This window comes from Carassius gibelio, chromosome A11 (assembly GCF_023724105.1).
Source record: "Carassius gibelio isolate Cgi1373 ecotype wild population from Czech Republic chromosome A11, carGib1.2-hapl.c, whole genome shotgun sequence".
Classification (NCBI taxonomy): Eukaryota; Metazoa; Chordata; class Actinopteri; order Cypriniformes; family Cyprinidae; genus Carassius; species Carassius gibelio.
Genome location: NC_068381.1, coordinates 26,051,855 through 26,072,751, shown reverse-complemented (window position 1 = coordinate 26,072,751; position 20,897 = coordinate 26,051,855). Strand labels below are relative to the sequence as shown.

The 20,897-nt window shown below is 44.1% G+C and overlaps 11 non-coding genes across 11 annotated transcripts; all 11 read left to right on the top strand.

Moving 5' to 3' along the window:
* Positions 1–1,113: 1,113 nt before the first annotated feature.
* On the top strand, positions 1,114–1,185 carry trnae-uuc (transfer RNA glutamic acid (anticodon UUC)). The gene has a single exon. It is a non-coding gene; the product is annotated as a tRNA-Glu (tRNA).
* A 1,736-nt stretch (positions 1,186–2,921) lies between these two features.
* On the top strand, positions 2,922–2,993 carry trnae-uuc (transfer RNA glutamic acid (anticodon UUC)). Its single transcript has one exon. It is a non-coding gene; the product is annotated as a tRNA-Glu (tRNA).
* Positions 2,994–3,544: 551 nt separating this feature from the next.
* On the top strand, positions 3,545–3,617 carry trnar-acg (transfer RNA arginine (anticodon ACG)). The gene has a single exon. It is a non-coding gene; the product is annotated as a tRNA-Arg (tRNA).
* A 1,216-nt stretch (positions 3,618–4,833) lies between these two features.
* trnae-uuc (transfer RNA glutamic acid (anticodon UUC)) lies at positions 4,834–4,905 on the top strand. The gene has a single exon. It is a non-coding gene; the product is annotated as a tRNA-Glu (tRNA).
* A 124-nt stretch (positions 4,906–5,029) lies between these two features.
* trnay-gua (transfer RNA tyrosine (anticodon GUA)) lies at positions 5,030–5,117 on the top strand. Its single transcript is given in 2 exon segments — positions 5,030–5,066; positions 5,082–5,117. It is a non-coding gene; the product is annotated as a tRNA-Tyr (tRNA).
* A 1,612-nt stretch (positions 5,118–6,729) lies between these two features.
* trnae-uuc (transfer RNA glutamic acid (anticodon UUC)) lies at positions 6,730–6,801 on the top strand. The gene has a single exon. It is a non-coding gene; the product is annotated as a tRNA-Glu (tRNA).
* Positions 6,802–6,925: 124 nt separating this feature from the next.
* trnay-gua (transfer RNA tyrosine (anticodon GUA)) lies at positions 6,926–7,013 on the top strand. The gene is given in 2 exon segments: positions 6,926–6,962; positions 6,978–7,013. It is a non-coding gene; the product is annotated as a tRNA-Tyr (tRNA).
* A 1,612-nt stretch (positions 7,014–8,625) lies between these two features.
* trnae-uuc (transfer RNA glutamic acid (anticodon UUC)) lies at positions 8,626–8,697 on the top strand. Its single transcript has one exon. It is a non-coding gene; the product is annotated as a tRNA-Glu (tRNA).
* Positions 8,698–8,821: 124 nt separating this feature from the next.
* trnay-gua (transfer RNA tyrosine (anticodon GUA)) lies at positions 8,822–8,909 on the top strand. The gene is given in 2 exon segments: positions 8,822–8,858; positions 8,874–8,909. It is a non-coding gene; the product is annotated as a tRNA-Tyr (tRNA).
* Positions 8,910–10,717: 1,808 nt separating this feature from the next.
* Positions 10,718–10,798, top strand: trnas-gga (transfer RNA serine (anticodon GGA)). The gene is given in 2 exon segments: positions 10,718–10,754; positions 10,763–10,798. It is a non-coding gene; the product is annotated as a tRNA-Ser (tRNA).
* A 1,788-nt stretch (positions 10,799–12,586) lies between these two features.
* Positions 12,587–12,659, top strand: trnar-acg (transfer RNA arginine (anticodon ACG)). The gene has a single exon. It is a non-coding gene; the product is annotated as a tRNA-Arg (tRNA).
* Positions 12,660–20,897: the final 8,238 nt, after the last annotated feature.

Here is a 20,897-nt window from a genome sequence, read left to right as displayed (position 1 = left end):
AAAGGCACATTCTGCACACCCATTCCGATGTCTAGGGGAGACACGGACATGCTTTGGTATTGCCATTCATCTCACAAAATGCTGGCTGGTGGGCCAGTTGATTCTAGAATGAACAATTTCATCGCTACTCTGTAACCGCTTTACTACTTTGAAGGGTGCAATGCCATGTGGTTTTGATGTCACAGGCTTGCCATTTTGAAGCCTTATCACTAATTGCCACCTGGACATTGAGAATAATTTGTAATCTGCATTAAACTGAACGAGCGAATAATCAGCATATTAAAAATTGGTCTCACTTTCATTATTAACCTCACAACATGTCAGTTTTGTACCTTGACAGACCGACGATAGGCAGTTTTTCCTCTAGATAACGGTTGCCATGTGTGTTTTCAGATGCATGACACAAGTATTTTCACCTGGACAAGACCTTAATTACCAGTTCGAGGTATAAATTCAGCAATCACAGGATTCTGGCCAAAAAACTGAACCATGTGTGAGTCAACAAACATGTCCCTTGAATGCATGCAACACTATATATTTCAGTAAACCGTCCCTTCGGATGATTCTTGTATTGCCAAATTATTATCACATTGTTACAGTCACACACCAAAAGCAACAGGCCACTACAAAACCCTGCGCCCACACTGGCCACATTTATGGAAAGTGGCCCACAAGCTTGTGGCCAGTTAAAGCTGGCCAGTTCCCATATGGTCTAGCAGTTAGGATTCCTGGTTTTCTCGTACGCAGCCAGGGGTTGACTCCAGTTTTTCCTCTAGATAAAGGTTGCCGTGTGTGTTTTCAAATGGATGACACGAGTATTTTCACTTGGACAAGAGCTTAATTACCAGTTTGAGGAATCAATTCTGCAATCACAGGAATCTGCCCAAATACACTGAACCCCCGGGTTGAGTGAAAAAACTGATTCCCTGAATGCATACAACACTATATAATTCAGAAAACCGTCCTTTTGGATAATTCTTGTTTTGCCAAATTATTATCACATTGTTACAGTCACAGAACTAAAGCAACAGGCCACTACAAGGTCCTGCGCCCACGCTGACCACATGTATGGAAAGTGCGCCAGAAGCCCATGGCCAGTTAAAAGTGTCCAGATCCCATATGGTCTAGCGGTTAGGATTCCTGGTTTTCACCCAGGCGGCCCGGGTTCAACTCCCGGTATGGGAATGCATGCTCCTTTTTGCTTCCCTCCTCAAAAATCCAGCAAATTGGAGTGTTGGCCATCCTTAGGTCGCTGGTTCAACTCCGGCTCGAAGGAGGTGTTTTTTTCATGTTCCCACCAATGTTTTGGCTTGGAGCTGGCTTTCTCTCAGCTGTCAGCAGAGCTTGAATTCACAGTCCACAATTGGAAGGCCAAAGAGCTTTCCCTGACCGGGAATCGAACCCGGGCCGCGGCGGTGAGAGCGCCGAATCCTAACCACTAGACCACCAGGGAGGGATGGTGGGCTGGAGGGCTGGTGGGCTGGAGGGCTGGAGGGCTGGAGGGCTGGAGGGCTGGAGGGCTGGTAGTCTGTTCTCCTGATAACAAGGTGAGAATGAGCAGACATCAATGCTTGCCACCGTCACATCGAAAACCAACAAGTCTGTAACAATCGGGGGTCTTTACTTTTGGTGGGCCAGTGGCGCAATGGATAACGCATCTGACTACGGATCAGAAGATTCTAGGTTCGACTCCTGGCTGGCTCGCTCTGTGCTTGTTTTTCTCTGGCTTATTTTGTTGTTGTGTTTTTTTTTCTCCTAAGTCCAAAAGAAAAGGCAACTCTCTAGGCATTCTTCTATTTTTTCCAAAAAAAGGCACATTCTGCACACCCATTCCGATGTCTAGGGGAGACACGGACATGCTTTGGTATTGCCATTCGTCTCACAAAATGCAGGCTGGTGGGCCAGTTGATTCTAGAATGAACAATTTCATTGCTACTCTGTAACCGCTTTACTACTTTGAAGGGTGCAATGCCATGTGGTTTTGATGTCACAGGCTTGCCATTTTGAAGCCTTATCACTAATTGCCACCTGGACATTGAGAATAATTTGTAATCTGCATTAAACTGAACGAGCGAATAATCAGCATATTAAAAATTGGTCTCACTTTCATTATTAACCTCACAACATGTCAGTTTTGTACCTTGACAGACCGACGATAGGCAGTTTTTCCTCTAGATAACGGTTGCCATGTGTGTTTTCAGATGCATGACACAAGTATTTTCACCTGGACAAGACCTTAATTACCAGTTCGAGGTATAAATTCAGCAATCACAGGATTCTGGCCAAAAAACTGAACCATGTGTGAGTCAACAAACATGTCCCTTGAATGCATGCAACACTATATATTTCAGTAAACCGTCCCTTCGTATGATTCTTGTATTGCCAAATTATTATCACATTGTTACAGTCACACACCAAAAGCAACAGGCCACTACAAAACCCTGCGCCCACACTGGCCACATTTATGGAAAGTGGCCCACAAGCTTGTGGCCAGTTAAAGCTGGCCAGTTCCCATATGGTCTAGCAGTTAGGATTCCTGGTTTTCTTGTACGCAGCCAGGGGTTGACTCCAGTTTTTCCTCTAGATAAAGGTTGCCGTGTGTGTTTTCAAATGGATGACACGAGTATTTTCACTTGGACAAGAGCTTAATTACCAGTTTGAGGAATCAATTCTGCAATCACAGGAATCTGCCCAAATACACTGAACCCCCGGGTTGAGTGAAAAAACAGATTCCCTGAATGCATACAACACTATATAATTCAGAAAACCGTCCTTTTGCATAATTCTTGTTTTGCCAAATTATTATCACATTGTTACAGTCACAGAACTAAAGCAACAGGCCACTACAAGGTCCTTCGCCCACGCTGACCACATGTATGGAAAGTGCGCCAGAAGCCCATGGCCAGTTTAAAGTGTCCAAATCCCATATGGTCTAGCGGTTAGGATTCCTGGTTTTCACCCAGGCGGCCCGGGTTCAACTCCCGGTATGGGAATGCATGCTCCTTTTTGCTTCCCTCCTCAAAAATCCAGCAAATCTTCCTGCACCAGAAGTGACTTTTTGGCCAGCAGTAGAGCTACAGAACCCTGATATGTCGAGGTTCTGACTAGCCCTTAGCCCCTTCGATAGCTCAGCTGGTAGAGCGGAGGACTGTAGGTTGGAGTGTTGGCCATCCTTTGGTCGCTGGTTCAACTCCGGCTCGAAGGAGGTGTTTTTTTCATGTTCCCACCAATGTTTTGGCTTGGAGCTGGCTTTCTCACAGCTGTCAGCAGAGCTTGAATTCGCAGTCCACAATTGGAAGGCAAAAGAGCTTTCCCTGACCGGGAATCGAACCCGGGCCGCGGCGGTGAGAGCGGCGAATCCTAACCACTAGACCACCAGGGAGGGCTGGAGGGCTCGTGGGCTGCTGGGCTGGTGGGCTGGAGGGCTGGAGGGCTGGTAGTCTGTTCTCCTGATAACAAGGTGAGAATGAGCAGACATCAATGCTTGCCACCGTCACATCGAAAACCAACAAGTCTGTAACAATCGGGGGTCTTTACTTTTGGTGGGCCAGTGGCGCAATGGATAACGCGTCTGACTACGGATCAGAAGATTCTAGGTTCGACTCCTGGCTGGCTCGCTCTGTGCTTGTTTTTCTCCGGCTTATTTTGTTGTTGTGTTTTTTTTCTCCAAAGTCCAAAAGAAAAGTCAACTCTCTAGGCATTCTTCTATTTTTTCCAAAAAAAGGCACATTCTGCACACCCATTCCGATGTCTAGGGGAGACACGGACATGCTTTGGTATTGCCATTCGTCTCACAAAATGCAGGCTGGTGGGCCAGTTGATTCTAGAATGAACAATTTCATCGCTACTCTGTAACCGCTTTACTACTTTGAAGGGTGCAATGCCATGTGGTTTTGATGTCACAGGCTTGCCATTTTGAAGCCTTATCACTAATTGCCACCTGGACATTGAGAATAATTTGTAATCTGCATTAAACTGAACGAGCGAATAATCAGCATATTAAAAATTGGTCTCACTTTCATTATTAACCTCACAACATGTCAGTTTTGTACCTTGACAGACCGACGATAGGCAGTTTTTCCTCTAGATAACGGTTGCCATGTGTGTTTTCAGATGCATGACACAAGTATTTTCACCTGGACAAGACCTTAATTACCAGTTCGAGGTATAAATTCAGCAATCACAGGATTCTGGCCAAAAAACTGAACCATGTGTGAGTCAACAAACATGTCCCTTGAATGCATGCAACACTATATATTTCAGTAAACCGTCCCTTCGGATGATTCTTGTATTGCCAAATTATTATCACATTGTTACAGTCACACACCAAAAGCAACAGGCCACTACAAAACCCTGCGCCCACACTGGCCACATTTATGGAAAGTGGCCCACAAGCTTGTGGCCAGTTAAAGCTGGCCAGTTCCCATATGGTCTAGCAGTTAGGATTCCTGGTTTTCTCGTACGCAGCCAGGGGTTGACTCCAGTTTTTCCTCTAGATAAAGGTTGCCGTGTGTGTTTTCAAATGGATGACACGAGTATTTTCACTTGGACAAGAGCTTAATTACCAGTTTGAGGAATCAATTCTGCAATCACAGGAATCTGCCCAAATACACTGAACCCCCGGGTTGAGTGAAAAAACAGATTCCCTGAATGCATACAACACTATATAATTCAGAAAACCGTCCTTTTGGATAATTCTTGTTTTGCCAAATTATTATCACATTGTTACAGTCACAGAACTAAAGCAACAGGCCACTACAAGGTCCTGCGCCCACGCTGACCACATGTATGGAAAGTGCGCCAGAAGCCCATGGCCAGTTAAAAGTGTCCAGATCCCATATGGTCTAGCGGTTAGGATTCCTGGTTTTCACCCAGGCGGCCCGGGTTCAACTCCCGGTATGGGAATGCATGCTCCTTTTTGCTTCCCTCCTCAAAAATCCAGCAAATCTTCCTGCACCAGAAGTGACTTTTTGGCCAGCAGTAGAGCTACAGAACCCTGATATGTCGAGGTTCTGACTAGCCCTTAGCCCCTTCGATAGCTCAGCTGGTAGAGCGGAGGACTGTAGGTTGGAGTGTTGGCCATCCTTAGGTCGCTGGTTCAACTCCGGCTCGAAGGAGGTGTTTTTTTCATGTTCCCACCAATGTTTTGGCTTGGAGCTGGCTTTCTCACAGCTGTCAGCAGAGCTTGAATTCGCAGTCCACAATTGGAAGGCCAAAGAGCTTTCCCTGAATGGGAATCGAACCCGGGCCGCGGCGGTGAGAGCGCCGAATCCTAACCACTAGACCACCAGGGAGGGATGGTGGGCTGGAGGGCTGGTGGGCTGGAGGGCTGGTAGTCTGTTCTCCTGATAACAAGGTGAGAATGAGCAGACATCAATGCTTGCCACCGTCACATCGAAAACCAACAAGTCTGTAACAATCGGGGGTCTTTACTTTTGGTGGGCCAGTGGCGCAATGGATAACGCATCTGACTACGGATCAGAAGATTCTAGGTTCGACTCCTGGCTGGCTCGCTCTGTGCTTGTTTTTCTCCGGCTTATTTTGTTGTTGTGTTTTTTTTCTCCTAAGTCCAAAAGAAAAGGCAACTCTCTAGGCATTCTTCTATTTTTTCCAAAAAAAGGCACATTCTGCACACCCATTCCGATGTCTAGGGGAGACACGGACATGCTTTGGTATTGCCATTCGTCTCACAAAATGCAGGCTGGTGGGCCAGTTGATTCTAGAATGAACAATTTCATTGCTACTCTGTAACCGCTTTACTACTTTGAAGGGTGCAATGCCATGTGGTTTTGATGTCACAGGCTTGCCATTTTGAAGCCTTATAACTAATTGCCACCTGGACATTGAGAATAATTTGTAATCTGCATTAAACTGAACGAGCGAATAATCAGCATATTAAAAATTGGTCTCACTTTCATTATTAACCTCACAACATGTCAGTTTTGTACCTTGACAGACCGACGATAGGCAGTTTTTCCTCTAGATAACGGTTGCCATGTGTGTTTTCAGATGCATGACACAAGTATTTTCACCTGGACAAGACCTTAATTACCAGTTCGAGGTATAAATTCAGCAATCACAGGATTCTGGCCAAAAAACTGAACCATGTGTGAGTCAACAAACATGTCCCTTGAATGCATGCAACACTATATATTTCAGTAAACCGTCCCTTCGGATGATTCTTGTATTGCCAAATTATTATCACATTGTTACAGTCACACACCAAAAGCAACAGGCCACTACAAAACCCTGCGCCCACACTGGCCACATTTATGGAAAGTGGCCCACAAGCTTGTGGCCAGTTAAAGCTGGCCAGTTCCCATATGGTCTAGCAGTTAGGATTCCTGGTTTTCTCGTACGCAGCCAGGGGTTGACTCCAGTTTTTCCTCTAGATAAAGGTTGCCGTGTGTGTTTTCAAATGGATGACACGAGTATTTTCACTTGGACAAGAGCTTAATTACCAGTTTGAGGAATCAATTCTGCAATCACAGGAATCTGCCCAAATACACTGAACCCCCGGGTTGAGTGAAAAAACAGATTCCCTGAATGCATACAACACTATATAATTCAGAAAACCGTCCTTTTGGATAATTCTTGTTTTGCCAAATTATTATCACATTGTTACAGTCACAGAACTAAAGCAACAGGCCACTACAAGGTCCTGCGCCCACGCTGACCACATGTATGGAAAGTGCGCCAGAAGCCCATGGCCAGTTAAAAGTGTCCAGATCCCATATGGTCTAGCGGTTAGGATTCCTGGTTTTCACCCAGGCGGCCCGGGTTCAACTCCCGGTATGGGAATGCATGCTCCTTTTTGCTTCCCTCCTCAAAAATCCAGCAAATCTTCCTGCACCAGAAGTGACTTTTTGGCCAGCAGTAGAGCTACAGAACCCTGATATGTCGAGGTTCTGACTAGCCCTTAGCCCCTTCGATAGCTCAGCTGGTAGAGCGGAGGACTGTAGGTTGGAGTGTTGGCCATCCTTAGGTCGCTGGTTCAACTCCGGCTCGAAGGAGGTGTTTTTTTCATGTTCCCACCAATGTTTTGGCTTGGAGCTGGCTTTCTCACAGCTGTCAGCAGAGCTTGAATTCGCAGTCCACAATTGGAAGGCCAAAGAGCTTTCCCTGAATGGGAATCGAACCCGGGCCGCGGCGGTGAGAGCGCCGAATCCTAACCACTAGACCACCAGGGAGGGATGGTGGGCTGGAGGGCTGGTGGGCTGGAGGGCTGGTAGTCTGTTCTCCTGATAACAAGGTGAGAATGAGCAGACATCAATGCTTGCCACCGTCACATCGAAAACCAACAAGTCTGTAACAATCGGGGGTCTTTACTTTTGGTGGGCCAGTGGCGCAATGGATAACGCATCTGACTACGGATCAGAAGATTCTAGGTTCGACTCCTGGCTGGCTCGCTCTGTGCTTGTTTTTCTCCGGCTTATTTTGTTGTTGTGTTTTTTTTCTCCTAAGTCCAAAAGAAAAGGCAACTCTCTAGGCATTCTTCTATTTTTTCCAAAAAAAGGCACATTCTGCACACCCATTCCGATGTCTAGGGGAGACACGGACATGCTTTGGTATTGCCATTCGTCTCACAAAATGCAGGCTGGTGGGCCAGTTGATTCTAGAATGAACAATTTCATTGCTACTCTGTAACCGCTTTACTACTTTGAAGGGTGCAATGCCATGTGGTTTTGATGTCACAGGCTTGCCATTTTGAAGCCTTATAACTAATTGCCACCTGGACATTGAGAATAATTTGTAATCTGCATTAAACTGAACGAGCGAATAATCAGCATATTAAAAATTGGTCTCACTTTCATTATTAACCTCACAACATGTCAGTTTTGTACCTTGACAGACCGACGATAGGCAGTTTTTCCTCTAGATAACGGTTGCCATGTGTGTTTTCAGATGCATGACACAAGTATTTTCACCTGGACAAGACCTTAATTACCAGTTCGAGGTATAAATTCAGCAATCACAGGATTCTGGCCAAAAAACTGAACCATGTGTGAGTCAACAAACATGTCCCTTGAATGCATGCAACACTATATATTTCAGTAAACCGTCCCTTCGGATGATTCTTGTATTGCCAAATTATTATCACATTGTTACAGTCACACACCAAAAGCAACAGGCCACTACAAAACCCTGCGCCCACACTGGCCACATTTATGGAAAGTGGCCCACAAGCTTGTGGCCAGTTAAAGCTGGCCAGTTCCCATATGGTCTAGCAGTTAGGATTCCTGGTTTTCTCGTACGCAGCCAGGGGTTGACTCCAGTTTTTCCTCTAGATAAAGGTTGCCGTGTGTGTTTTCAAATGGATGACACGAGTATTTTCACTTGGACAAGAGCTTAATTACCAGTTTGAGGAATCAATTCTGCAATCACAGGAATCTGCCCAAATACACTGAACCCCCGGGTTGAGTGAAAAAACAGATTCCCTGAATGCATACAACACTATATAATTCAGAAAACCGTCCTTTTGGATAATTCTTGTTTTGCCAAATTATTATCACATTGTTACAGTCACAGAACTAAAGCAACAGGCCACTACAAGGTCCTGCGCCCACGCTGACCACATGTATGGAAAGTGCGCCAGAAGCCCATGGCCAGTTAAAAGTGTCCAGATCCCATATGGTCTAGCGGTTAGGATTCCTGGTTTTCACCCAGGCGGCCCGGGTTCAACTCCCGGTATGGGAATGCATGCTCCTTTTTGCTTCCCTCCTCAAAAATCCAGCAAATCTTCCTGCACCAGAAGTGACTTTTTGGCCAGCAGTAGAGCTACAGAACCCTGATATGTCGAGGTTCTGACTAGCCCTTAGCCCCTTCGATAGCTCAGCTGGTAGAGCGGAGGACTGTAGGTTGGAGTGTTGGCCATCCTTAGGTCGCTGGTTCAACTCCGGCTCGAAGGAGGTGTTTTTTTCATGTTCCCACCAATGTTTTGGCTTGGAGCTGGCTTTCTCACAGCTGTCAGCAGAGCTTGAATTCGCAGTCCACAATTGGAAGGCCAAAGAGCTTTCCCTGAATGGGAATCGAACCCGGGCCGCGGCGGAGAGAGCGCCGAATCCTAACCACTAGACCACCAGGGAGGGATGGTGGGCTGGAGGGCTGGTGGGCTGGAGGGCTGGTAGTCTGTTCTCCTGATAACAAGGTGAGAATGAGCAGACATCAATGCTTGCCACCGTCACATCGAAAACCAACAAGTCTGTAACAATCGGGGGTCTTTACTTTTGGTGGGCCAGTGGCGCAATGGATAACGCATCTGACTACGGATCAGAAGATTCTAGGTTCGACTCCTGGCTGGCTCGCTCTGTGCTTGTTTTTCTCCGGCTTATTTTGTTGTTGTGTTTTTTTTCTCCTAAGTCCAAAAGAAAAGGCAACTCTCTAGGCATTCTTCTATTTTTTCCAAAAAAAGGCACATTCTGCACACCCATTCCGATGTCTAGGGGAGACACGGACATGCTTTGGTATTGCCATTCGTCTCACAAAATGCAGGCTGGTGGGCCAGTTGATTCTAGAATGAACAATTTCATTGCTACTCTGTAACCGCTTTACTACTTTGAAGGGTGCAATGCCATGTGGTTTTGATGTCACAGGCTTGCCATTTTGAAGCCTTATAACTAATTGCCACCTGGACATTGAGAATAATTTGTAATCTGCATTAAACTGAACGAGCGAATAATCAGCATATTAAAAATTGGTCTCACTTTCATTATTAACCTCACAACATGTCAGTTTTGTACCTTGACAGACCGACGATAGGCAGTTTTTCCTCTAGATAACGGTTGCCATGTGTGTTTTCAGATGCATGACACAAGTATTTTCACCTGGACAAGACCTTAATTACCAGTTCGAGGTATAAATTCAGCAATCACAGGATTCTGGCCAAAAAACTGAACCATGTGTGAGTCAACAAACATGTCCCTTGAATGCATGCAACACTATATATTTCAGTAAACCGTCCCTTCGGATGATTCTTGTATTGCCAAATTATTATCACATTGTTACAGTCACACACCAAAAGCAACAGGCCACTACAAAACCCTGCGCCCACACTGGCCACATTTATGGAAAGTGGCCCACAAGCTTGTGGCCAGTTAAAGCTGGCCAGTTCCCATATGGTCTAGCAGTTAGGATTCCTGGTTTTCTCGTACGCAGCCAGGGGTTGACTCCAGTTTTTCCTCTAGATAAAGGTTGCCGTGTGTGTTTTCAAATGGATGACACGAGTATTTTCACTTGGACAAGAGCTTAATTACCAGTTTGAGGAATCAATTCTGCAATCACAGGAATCTGCCCAAATACACTGAACCCCCGGGTTGAGTGAAAAAACAGATTCCCTGAATGCATACAACACTATATAATTCAGAAAACCGTCCTTTTGGATAATTCTTGTTTTGCCAAATTATTATCACATTGTTACAGTCACAGAACTAAAGCAACAGGCCACTACAAGGTCCTTCGCCCACGCTGACCACATGTATGGAAAGTGCGCCAGAAGCCCATGGCCAGTTTAAAGTGTCCAAATCCCATATGTTCTAGCGGTTAGGATTCCTGGTTTTCACCCAGGCGGCCCGGGTTCAACTCCCGGTATGGGAATGCATGCTCCTTTTTGCTTCCCTCCTCAAAAATCCAGCGAATCTTCCTGCACCAGAAGTGACTTTTTGGCCAGCAGTAGAGCTACAGAACCCTGAAATGTCGAGGATCTGACTAGCCCTTAGCCCCTTCGATAGCTCAGCTGGTAGAGCGGAGGGTTGGAGTGTTGGCCATCCTTATGTCGCTGGTTCAACTCCGGCTCGAAGGAGGTGTTTTTTTCATGTTCCCACCAATTTTTTGGTTTGGAGCTGGCTTTCTCACAGCTGTCAGCAGAGCTTGAATTCGCAGTCCACAATTGGAAGGCAAAAGAGCTTTCCCTGACCGGGAATCGAACCCGGGCCGCGGCGGTGAGAGCGCCGAATCCTAACCACTAGACCACCAGGGAGGGATGGTGGGCTGGAGGGCTGGAGGGCTGGTGGGCTGGTGGGCTGGAGGGCTGGTAGTCTGTTCTCCTGATAACAAAGTGAGAATGAGCAGACATCAATGCTTGCCACCGTCACATCGAAAACCAACAAGTCTGTAACAATCGGGGGTCTTTACTATTGGTGGGCCAGTGGCGCAATGGATAACGCGTCTGACTACGGATCAGAAGATTCTAGGTTCGACCCCTGGCTGGCTCGCTCTGTGCTTGTTTTTCTCCGGCTTATTTTGTTGTTGTGTTTTTTTTCTCCAAAGTCCAAAAGAAAAGGCAACTCTCTAGGCATTCTTCTATTTATTACAAAAAAAGGCACATTCTGCACACCCATTCCGATGTCTAGGGGAGACACGGACATGCTTTGGTATTGCCATTCGTCTCACAAAATGCAGGCTGGTGGGCCAGTTGATTCTAGAATGAACAATTTCATCGCTACTCTGTAACCGCTTTACTACTTTGAAGGGTGCAATGCCATGTGGTTTTGATGTCACAGGCTTGCCATTTTGAAGCCTTATCACTAATTGCCACCTGGACATTGAGAATAATTTGTAATCTGCATTAAACTGAACGAGCGAATAATCAGCATATTAAAAATTGGTCTCACTTTCATTATTAACCTCACAACATGTCAGTTTTGGACCTTGACAGACCGACGATAGGCAGTTTTTCCTCTAGATAACGGTTGCCATGTGTGTTTTCAGATGCATGACACAAGTATTTTCACCTGGACAAGACCTTAATTACCAGTTCGAGGTATAAATTCAGCAATCACAGGATTCTAAACCGTCCCTTCGGATGATTCTTGTATTGCCAAATTATTATCACATTGTTACAGTCACACACCAAAAGCATCAGGCCACTACAAAACACTGCGCCCACACTGGCCACATTTATGGAAAGTGGCCCACAAGCTTGTGGCCAGTTAAAGCTGGCCAGTTCCCATATGGTCTAGCAGTTAGGATTCCTGGTTTTCTTGTACGCAGCCAGGGGTTGACTCCAGTTTTTCCTCTAGATAAAGGTTGCCGTGTGTGTTTTCAAATGGATGACACGAGTATTTTCACTTGGACAAGAGCTTAATTACCAGTTTGAGGAATCAATTCTGCAATCACAGGAATCTGCCCAAATATACTGAACCCCCGGGTTGAGTGAAAAAACAGATTCCCTGAATGCATACAACACTATATAATTCAGAAAACCGTCCTTTTGCATAATTCTTGTTTTGCCAAATTATTATCACATTGTTACAGTCACAGAACTAAAGCAACAGGCCACTACAAGGTCCTGCGCCCACGCTGACCACATGTATGGAAAGTGCGCCAGAAGCCCATGGCCAGTTTAAAGTGTCCAAACCCCATATAGTCTAGCGGTTAGGATTCCTGGTTTTCACCCAGGCGGCCCGGGTTCAACTCCCGGTATGGGAAAGGATGCTCCTTTTTGCTTCCCTCCTCAAAAATCCAGCAATCCTGGAGGGCTGGTAGTCTGTTCTCCTGATAACAAGGTGAGAATGAGCAGACATAAATGCTTGCCACCGTCACATCGAAAACCAACAAGTCTGTAACAATCGGGGTCTTTACTTTTGGTGGGCCAGTGGCGCAATGGATAACGCGTCTGACTACGGATCAGAAGATTCTAGGTTCGACTCCTGGCTGGCTCGCTCTGTGCTTGTTTTTCTCCGGCTTATTTTGTTGTTGTGTTTTTTTTCTCCAAAGTCCAAAAGAAAAGGCAACTCTCTAGGCATTCTTCTATTTTTTCCAAAAAAAGGCACATTCTGCACACCCATTCCGATGTCTAGGGGAGACACGGACATGCTTTGGTATTGCCATTCATCTCACAAAATGCTGGCTGGTGGGCCAGTTGATTCTAGAATGAACAATTTCATCGCTACTCTGTAACCGCTTTACTACTTTGAAGGGTGCAATGCCATGTGGTTTTGATGTCACAGGCTTGCCATTTTGAAGCCTTATCACTAATTGCCACCTGGACATTGAGAATAATTTGTAATCTGCATTAAACTGAACGAGCGAATAATCAGCAATTTTGCGGATTAAAAATTGGTCTCACTTTCATTATTAACCTCACAACATGTCAGTTTTGTACCTTGACAGACCGACGATAGGCAGTTTTTCCTCTAGATAACGGTTGCCATGTGTGTTTTCAGATGCATGACACAAGTATTTTCACCTGGACAAGACCTTAATTACCAGTTCGAGGTATAAATTCAGCAATCACAGGATTCTGGCCAAAAAACTGAACCATGTGTGAGTCAACAAACATGTCCCTTGAATGCATGCAACACTATATATTTCAGTAAACCGTCCCTTCGGATGATTCTTGTATTGCCAAATTATTATCACATTGTTACAGTCACACACCAAAAGCAACAGGCCACTACAAAACCCTGCGCCCACACTGGCCACATTTATGGAAAGTGGCCCACAAGCTTGTGGCCAGTTAAAGCTGGCCAGTTCCCATATGGTCTAGCAGTTAGGATTCCTGGTTTTCTCGTATGCAGCCAGGGGTTGACTCCAGTTTTTCTTCTAGATAAAGGTTGCCGTGTGTGTTTTCAAATGGATGACACGAGTATTTTCACTTGGACAAGAGCTTAATTACCAGTTTGAGGACTCAATTCTGCAATCACAGGAATCTGCCCAAATACACTGAACCCCCGGGTTGAGTGAAAAAACAGATTCCCTGAATGCATACAACACTATATAATTCAGAAAACCGTCCTTTTGGATAATTCTTGTTTTGCCAAATTATTATCACATTGTTACAGTCACAGAACTAAAGCAACAGGCCACTACAAGGTCCTTCGCCCACGCTGACCACATGTATGGAAAGTGCGCCAGAAGCCCATGGCCAGTTTAAAGTGTCCAAACCCCATATGTTCTAGCGGTTAGGATTCCTGGTTTTCACCCAGGCGGCCCGGGTTCAACTCCCGGTATGGGAATGCATGCTCCTTTTTGCTTCCCTCCTCAAAAATCCAGCGAATCTTCCTGCACCAGAAGTGACTTTTTGGCCAGCAGTAGAGCTACAGAACCCTGACATGTCGAGGTTCTGACTAGCCCTTAGCCCCTTTGATAGCTCAGCTGGTAGAGCGGAGGACTTTAGGTTGGAGTGTTGGCCATCCTTATGTCGCTGGTTCAACTCCGGCTCGAAGGAGGTGTTTTTTTCATGTTCCCACCAATGTTTTGGCTTGGAGCTGGCTTTCTCACAGCTGTCAGCAGAGCTTGAATTCGCAGTCCACAATTAGAAGGCAAAAGAGCTTTCCCTGACCGGGAATCGAACCCGGGCCGCGGCGGTGAGAGCGCCGAATCCTAACCACTAGACCACCAGGGAGGGCTGGTGGGCTGGTGGGCTGGTGGGCTGGTGGGCTGGAGGGCTGGTAGTCTGTTCTCCTGATAACAAGGTGAGAATGAGCAGACATCAATGCTTGCCACCGTCACATCGAAAACCAACAAGTCTGTAACAATCGGGGGTCTTTACTATTGGTGGGCCAGTGGCGCTCCATGTCACCTGTAAGTCGTGGTTATTCTTTGTTATGACAGCCAATCACGTTCCCGGCTGCAACCATGAAACTTATGTTTTAGCCAATCAGCGCTCGTATCGCAACCGCGAATTTGCCAATCAGCGCTCGTATCGCAACCGCGAATTTGCCAATCAGCGCCCGTTCCTCATCTGCGATTCTTCGTAGTAAGTAGATCAATTGATAACATTAAAAACTACCGGAGATTTAAGGATCACGGGTGAAGAAGAAGAAGATAACGGTCATCGATTAACTTCTAACCAACATTTGCAATGTAAGTGAGTCTTTTATCAATAAAATTACAATACTGGTGCACAAATATGCATTAATTCATGCTTCAAGAATGCACAGATAATCACGAGTTAATGTAAACTCATGAAGGACTAACTTAAACCATTTATTAATGATTACTACATCAGCAACTAATAAACATTCTATATGATTAATAGATTAAGTAATAAATAAATTGTTACCAGTCAAATGTACTTTAATGTATAAGTTGAGTAATAACATTATATTAACTAATGATTTAAATGTATATGTTAATTACTACAGTGGCCAAAGCTATGCACTTCAACTTCCAGTTGTCAGCTTTAATTAATCTTTAGCTAATGATTTGTAAAGGAAACTGAGGAACTGAGTTATAATATAATATTGTGGTATATTATCTAATTGTCAATGTTTTACTATTTTAAAGGTGAGCTTATTGGAGTGGAATATCTTTTCCAGCAAACTGGTAAAGTTCTGCAGGACTACAAGTTGGCCATTGAAGAGTCAGAGACTACTGAGGTTGGTATAGAGGTGGATGAAGGTTATGCTGAACTTGAGGAGTTTCAGGACATCACTGTCCCCACCTTTGACACTGACCGGACACCTGCTGCCTCTTCACAAGCATCAGTGTCTGCAGCATCTGCAGCATCATTTCCAACTCCTCCAGCAACCAGCCCCAGGTCATCACTGTTTGTGGTCCCTCCATCATCAGTGTCATCTCCTGTCAGCAGCTCACTGCACGCTGAATCAAATCTAGAACTCTTTCCTGGAGCACATAGCTGTGAGTTTTACTAAAGTATTCATAAAGGTTTCGTATTTGTTATCACACTAACTATAAATTTGTATTTATCACATTGAAAGACATAAATACAAATTTAAAATAAATATTTACCTTTTTAATGTTGCCCCAGTGGACTGATTATCTGCAGAAACGGATCGTCCAACATTGGAAGAGAACACTTCACATGATGTAAGGGTCCAGTTTATTTTTTATGTACATTTACATGTGTGTAAGCATAATCTGGGTTACATTGGATGTGCTTTCATGTGAATATTTGTATTCACTGATGCTATCAAAAGTTCCTAAATTATCTTTCATTTTAGGATTCGGTTGGACCTGATAATATTGAGGGGTATGGAGCCGTGCAGGACTTGGCAGAGTTTTTGGTTAGCCTCAGAGACCACCGTCTGGCTTTGTCGGGAGAAGAGTGCATCAAGATCATCTCCCTATGGCAGGCATTGGGGGAGTATGACAAGAAAAAGACCATTTACCCACCACGTAACCAAACCAACCTAAAACAGGGACGATTCAGAGCCACTAAGAAGATTGTGGCCCCAGGTGTGGAGAGCAGCAAAAGGTATGTTACGTTTAGTAAACACAGGGTCTACACATTTTTTTATATAAAATATATATATATATATATATCTGAAACTGGCTGAAATATCACCTACAACTTGTTTTGTTTAGTAAGGATTTCTAGTTAAATTAGTAAAACCTGACACCTTCATGACTAGCTTATCTTCCTGTAGCCTGTTAAGTTCAAACTTAGCCTGATTACAACATAAATTATTAGTTGTGATTTACGTTTTATTCTGACTATATATATTAGGTTGCTAAGTATGTTACATTGCTATGAACACAGTTCCAACTGTACACTGGAATATTTAATTTAGAAGAAACAAGGCAATCATTTCTTAAATCATTAAAATCATTTTGTATCATGTGGAGTCAAATAATTTGTCTTTTACTGTACTTTAGTAAGTAGCCATGTAATAAGTGGGATAATATGCAGTCATTATTGTGAAAAAAAACCTGACTTGCTGACTAACAACACCCTGTAATTATTCCACAACACAGTAGAGAACTGATTTATTGATATGACATTTCAACATCAATCTAAAAACAAAACAAAGAGAGACAACATAACTATGCGCACATATTATAAATGAACATTTAGACAACACAAAGCAAAACAGACAGCATAGGAAAGGTAAAATAAAAATAAGATCACACAATGAAAACAATCTTACATTAATAATATGTATTCTGTTGTAATTTGCAGGTGTTTTGTTGGGGCTCACAGTCCTGCACAGTGGCCTGACTGCAACCGAGTGGTGGAGGCCATTTTCATAAGGCTCTGTGCTCTCTACCCAAACGCGGTGCACTGTGATGGAGTGAGGGTGTCCCGCTTCACTGTGGTAGCATGTGCTTACAAGCACATCCAAGATAGATATATAATATAAACGGTATGTTTATGTTTTTTTATTATTATTTTGGCTAATATATGAAAAGTCCACTACAGTGGTAAAAACAATTTTTATTTACTTTTTTTTTTTTTAAGCAAATATGTCATAATTGTACTGCTGTGGTAAATGTTTGTCTTTGTTTACTATTAATTCTTATTATTTTCTAAGTCTGATGTCAAAATTGCACTGCAAATGTTTGTTTTGGTTTGATATTTATTATATTTTTACACTGATATGTACAAATTTTATTATTGTGGTAAACATTTTTGGTGTATACTGTACAAAATTGCATTACTGTTCTAAATGTTTTATTGGCTTTAAAATATATATGCAGATTAAAAGGGTTGTTAATATTTGCCCTCACACTATTTGTATTCTCACAATATTTGTACATGTATATATATTTGCACTGTTGTTATAATTTTATATATTGACTTTATATTTGCAAATAAAAAGGGTTATTAATCTTTGCACTCACAATGTTTTTGTGCCTATTTCTCACTGTAATTGTAGTTGCAAAAAAAACAAACATTTTTTTAAGTATTCCAGTATTACATAACAGTAAACACACACACACAAAGAAACAGGGACTTCCAGAATAAGTCAGAAAATATAATAATATAATATAATGTTATACTGTAAAAATAATATATTATACTGAAAAAAATGTGTCAGTAAGCGCTGCGTTATTCATGTATTTTGTTATGAAAATGCACAAAAACACAAATCATGTATTTTTGCAATGAATATTCACGTTTTATCTGTCAATTCATTTCAGCTTTTTTTATCCAGTGACCGCTGGATGCCTTTGTCCATATAAGGTATTTCCTGTAGCGTGCGTCACATAGTGGTCACAAGTTGGTGCTTCTACGAGTCCGTTTTGGACGTAATGCGAGAGAGCGCCCTCCGGCGTCCGGTATGAATGAAACGTACATAACTTGATTGTTTACCCTGGAAAGTTCCCAAATTAAAGTGCGGGGGACGAATTTACGTTCGATTAAATTACGGGGGATAATGATGATTACGCACGCGTGCATCAGCAGCGTCAAAACGGACACATTCCAGGAATTCCATCACTGGTCGGAGCGGGCCGCGAACTCGCGTACCTGTTCGTCTTTTAGGATCTTTACCTCGACTAATGGGCGCCGGCCTTGGCGCAATGGATAACGCGTCGGACTACGGATCAGAAGATTCTAGGTTCGACTCCTGGCTGGCTCGCTCTGTGCTTGTTTTTCTCCGGCTTATTTTGTTGTTGTGTTTTTTTTCTCCAAAGTCCAAAAGAAGAGGCAACTCTCTAGGCATTCTTCTATTTTTTCCAAAAAAAGGCACATTCTGCACACCCATTCCGATGTCTAAGGGAGACACGGACATGCTTTGGTATTGCCATTCGTCTCACAAAATGCAGGCTGGTGTGCCAGTTGATTCTAGAATGAACAATTTCATCGCTACTCTGTAACCGCTTTACTACTTTGAAGGGTGCAATGCCATGTGGTTTTGATGTCACAGGCTTGCCCATATGTTCTAGCTGTTAGGATTCCTGGTTTTCACCCAGGCGGCCCGGGTTCAACTCCCGGTATGGGAATGCATGCTCCTTTTTGCTTCCCTCCTCAAAAATCCAGCAAATCTTCCTGCACCAGAAGTGACTTTTTGGCCAGCAGTAGAGCTACAGAACCCTGATATGTTGAGGTTCTGATCCAGCAAATCTTCCTGCACCAGAAGTGACTTTTTGGCCAGCAGTAGAGCTACAGAACCCTGATATGTTGAGGTTCTGATCCAGCAAATCTTCCTGCACCAGAAGTGACTTTTTGGCCAGCAGTAGAGCTACAGAACCCTGATATGTCGAGGTTCTGACTAGCCCTTAGCCCCTTCGATAGCTCAGCTGGTAGAGCGGAGGATTGTAGGTTGGAGTGTTGGCCATCCTTAGGTCGCTGGTTCAACTCCGGCTCGAAGGAGGTGTTTTTTTCATGTTCCCACCAATGTTTTGGCTTGGAGCTGGCTTTCTCACAGCTGTCAGCAGAGCTTGAATTCGCAGTCCACAATTGGAAGGCAAAAGAGCTTTCCCTGACCGGGAATCGAACCCGGGCCGCGGCGGTGAGAGCGCCGAATCCTAACCACTAGACCACCAGGGAGGGATGGTGGGCTGGAGGGCTCGTGGGCTCCTGGGCTGGTGGGCTGGAGGGCTGGAGGGTTGGTAGTCTGTTCTCCTGATAACAAGGTGAGAATGAGCAGACATCAATGCTTGCCACCGTCACATCGAAAACCAACAAGTCTGTAACAATCGGGGGTCTTTACTTTTGGTGGGCCAGTGGCGCAATGGATAACGCATCTGACTACGGATCAGAAGATTCTAGGTTCGACTCCTGGCTGGCTCGCTCTGTGCTTGTTTTTCTCCGGCTTATTTTGTTGTTGTGTTTTTTTTCTCCAAAGTCCAAAAGAAAAGGCAACTCTCTAGGCATTCTTCTATTTTTTCCAAAAAAAGGCACATTCTGCACACCCATTCCGATGTCTAGGGGAGACACGGACATGCTTTGGTATTGCCATTCGTCTCACAAAATGCAGGCTGGTGGGCCAGTTGATTCTAGAATGAACAATTTCATCGCTACTCTGTAACCGCTTTACTACTTTGAAGGGTGCAATGCCATGTGGTTTTGATGTCACAGGCTTGCCATTTTGAAGCCTTATCACTAATTGCCACCTGGACATTGAGAATAATTTGTAATCTGCATTAAACTGAACGAGCGAATAATCAGCATATTAAAAATTGGTCTCACTTTCATTATTAACCTCACAACATGTCAGTTTTGTACCTTGACAGACCGACGATAGGCAGTTTTTCCTCTAGATAACGGTTGCCATGTGTGTTTTCAGATGCATGACACAAGTATTTTCACCTGGACAAGACCTTAATTACCAGTTCGAGGTATAAATTCAGCAATCACAGGATTCTAAACTGTCCCTTCGGATGATTCTTGTATTGCCAAATTATTATCACATTGTTACAGTCACACACCAAAAGCAACAGGCCACTACAAAACCCTGCGCCCACACTGGCCACATTTATGGAAAGTGGCCCACAAGCTTGTGGCCAGTTAAAGCTGGCCAGTTCCCATATGGTCTAGCAGTTAGGATTCCTGGTTTTCTTGTACGCAGCCAGGGGTTGACTCCAGTTTTTCCTCTAGATAAAGGTTGCCGTGTGTGTTTTCAGATGCATGACACAAGTATTTTCACCTGGACAAGACCTTAATTACCAGTTCGAGGTATAAATTCAGCAATCACAGGATTCTAAACTGTCCCTTCGGATGATTCTTGTATTGCCAAATTATTATCACATTGTTACAGTCACACACCAAAAGCAACAGGCCACTACAAAACCCTGCGCCCACACTGGCCACATTTATGGAAAGTGGCCCACAAGCTTGTGGCCAGTTAAAGCTGGCCAGTTCCCATATGGTCTAGCAGTTAGGATTCCTGGTTTTCTTGTACGCAGCCAGGGGTTGACTCCAGTTTTTCCTCTAGATAAAGGTTGCCGTGTGTGTTTTCAAATGGATGACACGAGTATTTTCACTTGGACAAGAGCTTAATTACCAGTTTGAGGAATCAATTCTGCAATCACAGGAATCTGCCCAAATATACTGAACCCCCGGGTTGAGTGAAAAAACAGATTCCCTGAATGCATACAACACTATATAATTCAGAAAACCGTCCTTTTGCATAATTCTTGTTTTGCCAAATTATTATCACATTGTTACAGTCACAGAACTAAAGCAACAGGCCACTACAAGGTCCTGCGCCCACGCTGACCACATGTATGGAAAGTGCACCAGAAGCCCATGGCCAGTTTAAAGTGTC